Source organism: Schistocerca piceifrons, unplaced genomic scaffold (assembly GCF_021461385.2).
Source record: "Schistocerca piceifrons isolate TAMUIC-IGC-003096 unplaced genomic scaffold, iqSchPice1.1 HiC_scaffold_1578, whole genome shotgun sequence".
Classification (NCBI taxonomy): Eukaryota; Metazoa; Arthropoda; class Insecta; order Orthoptera; family Acrididae; genus Schistocerca; species Schistocerca piceifrons.
Genome location: NW_025727432.1, coordinates 144,551 through 150,332, shown reverse-complemented (window position 1 = coordinate 150,332; position 5,782 = coordinate 144,551).

The window sequence follows — 5,782 nt, the reverse complement described above, 5'->3', positions numbered from 1 at the left end:
CAATAAGAAGGTCAGAGGGATACAGTTATCCTGAACGGAAGCATCGCAATCTATAACTAGTCTCACAGGAATGGTTCAAATCATAGTCAGTAAGAAGAGTCAGTCTTCTTGTACTTAAGTCGGCATTGAGCCTCTTGTATTTAATTCCGATGCAATTTCTGTGTTTCATCGTCAATAAGAAGGTCAGAGGGATACAGTAAACCTGAAGTGAAGCATCGCAATCTATAACTAGTCTCACAGGAATGGTTCAAAACATAGTCAGTAAAAGGAGTCAGTCTTCTTGTACTTAAGTCGGCATTGTGCCTTTTGGATTTAATTTCGAGGCAATTTCTGTGTTTCATCGTCAATAAGAAGGTCCAAGGGATACAGTAAACCTCAAGTGAAGCATCGGAATCTATAACAAGTGTAACAGGAATGATTCAAAACATAGTCAGTAGGAAGAGACGGCCTTCATGTACTTAAGTCGGCATTGTGCCTTTTGTATTTAATTCCGATGCAATTTCGGTGCTTCATCGTCAATAAGAAGGTCCAAGGGATACAGTAAACCTGGAGTGAAGCGTCGGAATCTATAACTAGTGTCCCAGGAATGGTTCAGAACATAGACAGTAAGATGAGTCAGTCTCCTTGTACTTAAGTCGGCATTGTGCCTTTCGCATTTAATTCTATGCAATTTCTGTGTTTCATCGGCAATGAGATGGTCCAAGGGATACAGTAAACCTCAAGTGAAGCATCGGAATCTATAACTAGTGTCACAGGAATGGTTCAAATCATAGTCACTAAGAAGTGTCGGTCTTCATGTACTTAAGGCGGCCATGTGCATTTTATATTGAATTCCGATGCAATTTCTGTGTTTCATCGTCAATAAGAAGGTCTGAGGGATACAGTTAACCTGAAGGGAAGCATCGCAATCTATAACTAGTCTCACAGGAATGGTTCAAATCATAGTCAGTAAGAAGAGTCAGTCTTCTTGTAATTAAGTCGGCATTGTGCCTCTTGTATTTAATTCCGATGCAATTTCTGTGTTTCATCGTCAATAAGAAGGTCAGAGGGATACAGTAAACCTGATGTGACGCATCGGAATCTGTAACTAGTGTCACAGGAATGGTTCAAATCATAGTCAGTAGGAAGTGTCGGTCTTCATGTACGTAAGTCGGCATTGTGCCTTTTGTATTTAATTCCGATGCAATTTCTGTGTTTCATCGTCAATAAGAAGGTCAGAGGGATACAGTAAACCTGAAGTGAAGCATCGTAATCTATAAATAGTGACACAGGAATGGTTCAAAACATAGACATTAGGAAGTGTCTGTCTTCTTGTACTTAAGTCTGCACTGTGCCTTTTGTATTTAATTCCGATGCAATTTCTGTGTTTCATTGCAAATAAGACGGTCCAAGGGATACAGTAAACCTGAAGTGAAGCATCGGAATCTATAACTAGTGTCACAGAAATGGTACAAAACAAAGTAAGTAAGAAGAGTCAGTCTTCTTATACTTAAGTCTGCATTGTGCCTCTTGTATTTCATTCCGATGCAATATCTGTGTTTCGTCGTCAATAAGAAGGTCCAAGGGATACAGTAAACCTGAAGTGAAGCATCGGAATCTATAACTAGTGTCACAGGATTGGTTCAAACATAGACAGTAAGAAGAGTCTGTCTTCTTGTACTTAAGTCGGCATTGTGCCTTTTCTATTTAATTCCGATGCAATTTCTGTGTTTCATCGTCAAAAAGTAGGTCAGAGGAGTACAGTAAAGCTGAAGTGAAGCATCGGAATCTATAACTAGTGTCACAGGAATGGTTCAAAACATAGTCAGTAAGATGAGTCAGTCTTCTTGTACTTATGTCGGCATTGTGCCTTTTGTATTTAATTCCGATGCAATTTCTGTGTTTCATCGTCAATAAGAAGGTCCAAGGGATACAGTAAACCTCAAGTGAAGCATCGGAATCTATAACTAGTGTCACAGGAATGGTTCAAAACATAGTCAGTAGGAAGAGTCGTTCTTCATGTACTTATGTCGGCATTGTGCCTTTTGTATTTAATGCCGATGCAATTTCTGTGCTTCATCGTCAATAAGAAGGTCCAAGGGAAACAGTAAACCTGGTGTGAAGCGTCGGAATCTATAACTAGTGTCACAGGAATGGTTCAGATCATAGACAGTAAGATGAGTCAGTCTCCTTGTACTTAAGTCGGCATTGTGCCTTTTGCATTTAATTCCGATGCAATTTCTGTGTTTCATCGTCAATAAGAATGTCCAAGGGATACAGTAATCCTTAAGTGAAGCATCGTAATCTATAACTAGTGACACAGGAATGGTTCAAAACATAGACATTAGGAAGAGTCAGTCTTCTTGTACTTAAGTCGGCACTGTGCCTTTTGTATTTAATTCCGATGCAATTTCTGTGTTTCATTGCAAATAAGACGGTCCAAGGGATACAGTAAACCTGAAGTGAAGCATCGGAATCTATAACTAGTGTCACACGAATGGTTCAAAACAAAGTAAGTAAGAAGAGTCAGTCTTCTTATCCTTAAGTCTGCATTGTGCCTCTTGTATGTAATTCCGATGCAATTTCTGTGTTTCATCGTCAATAGGAAGGTCCATGGGATATAGTAAGCCTGGAGTGTAGCATCGGAATCTATAACTAGTGTCACAGGAATGGGTCAAATCATGGACAGTAAGAAGTGTCAGTCTTCGTGTACTTAAATCGGAATTTTGTCTTTTCTATTTAATTCCGATGCATTTTCTGTGTTTCATCGTCAATAAGAAATTCCAAGGGATACAGTAAACCTGAGGTGAAGCATCGGAATCTATAACTAGTGTCACAGGATTGGTTCAATACACAGAAAGTAAGAAGAATCAGTCTTCCTGTACTTAAGTCATCATTGTGCCTTTTCTATTTACTTCCGATGCAATTTCTGTGTTTCATCGTCCATAACAAGGTCAAAGGGATACAGTAAACCTGCAGTGTAGCATCGGAATCTATAACTAGTGTCACTGGAATGGTTCAAAACATAGACAGTAAGAAGAGTCAGTCTTCTTGTACTTAAGTCGGCATTGTGCAATTTGTATTTAATTCCGATGCAATTTCTGTGTTTCATCGTCAATAAGAAGGTCAGAGGGATACAGTAAACCTGAAGTGAAGCATCGGAATCTATAGCTAGTGTCACAGGAATGGTTAAAACATAGTCAGTAAGAAGAGTCAGTCTTTTTGTACTTAAGTCGGCATTGTGACCTTTCTATTTAATTCCGATGCAATTTCTGTGTTACGTCGTCAATAACAAATTCCAAGGGATACTGTAAACCTCAAGTGAAGCATCGGAATCTATAACTAGTGTCACAGGAATTTTTCAAGACATAGCAAGTAAGACGAGTCAGTCTTCTTGTACTTAAGTCGACATTGTGCCATTTCTATTTAATTCCGATGCAATTTCTGTGTTTCATCGTCAATAAGAAGGTCAGAGGGATACAGTAAACCTGAAGTGAAGCATCGGAATCTATAGCTAGTGTCACAGGAATGGTTCATAACATAGACAGTAAGAAGAGTCAGTCTTCTTGTACTTAAGTCGGCATTGTGCCTTTTCTATTTAATTCCGATGCAATTTCTGTGTTTCATCGTCAAAATGTAGGTCAGAGGGGTACAGTAAAGCTGAAGTGAAGCATCGGAATCCATAACTAGTGTCACAGGAATGGTTCAAAACATAGTCAGTAGGAAGTGTCGGTCTTCATGTAATTAAGTCGGCATTGTGCCTTTTGTATTTAATTCCGATGCAATTTCTGTGTTTCATCGTCAACAAGAAGGTCCAAGGGAAACAGTAAACCTGGAGTGATGCGTCGGAATCTCTAACTAGTGTCACAGGAATGGTTAAAACTTAGACAGTAAGAAGAGTCAGTCTTCCTTGTACTTAAATCGGCATTGTGCCCTTGGTATTAAATTCCGATGCAATTTCTGTGTTTCATCGTCAATAAGAAGATTCAAGGGATACAGTAAACCTCAAGTGAAGGATCGGAATCTATAATTAGTGTCACAGGAACGGTTCAAACATAGTCAGTAGGAAGAGTTGGTCATCATGTACTTAAGTCGTCATTGTGCCTTTTGTATTTAATTTAGATGCAATTTCTGTGTTTCATCGTCAATAAGAAGGTCCAAGGGATACAGTAAACCTGAAGTGAAGCATCGTAATCTATAACTAGTGACACAGGAATGGTTCAAAACATAAACATTAGAAAGAGTCAGTCTTCTTGTACTTAAGTCGGCACTGTGCCTTTTGTATTTAATTCCGATGCAATTTCTGTGTTTCATTGCAAATAAGACGGTCCAAGGGATACAGTAAACCTGAAGTGAAGCATCGGAATCTATAACTAGTGTCACAGGAATGGTTCAAAACAAAGTAAGTAAGAAGAGTCAGTCTTCTTATCCATAAGTCTGCATTGTGCCTCTTGTATGTAATTCCGATGCAATTTCTGTGTTTCATCGTCAATAAGAAGGTCCATGGGATATAGTAAGCTTGGAGTGTAGCATCGGAATCTATAACTAGTGTCAAAGAAATGGTTCAAATCATGGACAGTAAGAAGTGTCAGTCTTCGTGTACTTAAGTCGGAATTTTGCCTTTTCTACTTAATTCCGATGCAATTTCTGTGTTTCATCGTCAGTAAGAAGGTCCTAGGGAAACAGTAAACCTGAGGTGCAGCATCGGAATCTATAACTAGTGTCACAGGAATGGTTAAAACATAGAAAGTAAGAAGGGTCAGTCTTCCTTGTACTTAAATCGGCATTGTGCCCTTGGTATTAAATTCCGATGCAATTTCTGTGTTTCATCGTCAATAACAAGCTCCAAGGGATACAGTAAACCTCAAGTGAAGCATCGGAATCCATAACTAGTGTCACAGGAATGGTTCAAGACATAGGAAGTAAGACGAGTCAGTCTTCTTGTACTTAAGTCGACATTGTGCCATTTCTATTTAATTCCGATGCAATTTCTGTGTTTCATCGTCAATAAGAAGGTCAGAGGGATACAGTAAACCTGAAGGGAAGCATCGCAATCTATAACTAGTCTCACAGGAATGGTTCAAAACATAGTCAGTAAAAGGAGTCAGTCTTCTTGTACTTCAGTCGGCATTGTGCCTCTTCTATTTAATTCCGATGCAATTTCTGTGTTACGTCGTCAATAACAAGGTCCAAGGGATACAGTAAACCTCAAGTGAAGCATCTGAATCTATAACTAGTGTCACAGGAATGGTTCAAGACATAGGAAGTAAGACGAGTCAGGCTTCTTGTACTTTGCCTTTTCTATTTAATTCCGATGCAATTTCTGTGTTTCATCGTCAATAAGAAGGTCAGAGGGATACAGTGAACCTGAAGGGAAGCATCGCAATCTATAACTAGTCTCACAGGAATGGTTCAAAACATAGTCAGTAAAAGGAGTCAGTCTTCTTGTACTTAAGTCGGCATTGTGCCTTTTGTATTTAATTCCGAGGCAATTTATATGTTTCATCGTCAATAAGAAGGTCCAAGGGATACAGTAAACCTGAAGTGAAGCATCGGAATCTATAACTAGTGTCACAGGAATGGTTCAAAACATAGACAGTAGGAAGAGTCAGTCTTCTTGTACTTAAGTCGGCATTGTGCCTTTTCTATTTAATTCCGATGCAATTTCTGTGTTTCATCGTCAAGAAGTAGGTCAGAGGGGTAGAGTAAAGCTGAAGTGAAGCATCGGAAACTATAAGTAGTGTCACAGGAATGGTTCAAAGCATAGTCAGTAAGAGGAGTCAGTCTTTTTGTACTTAAGTCG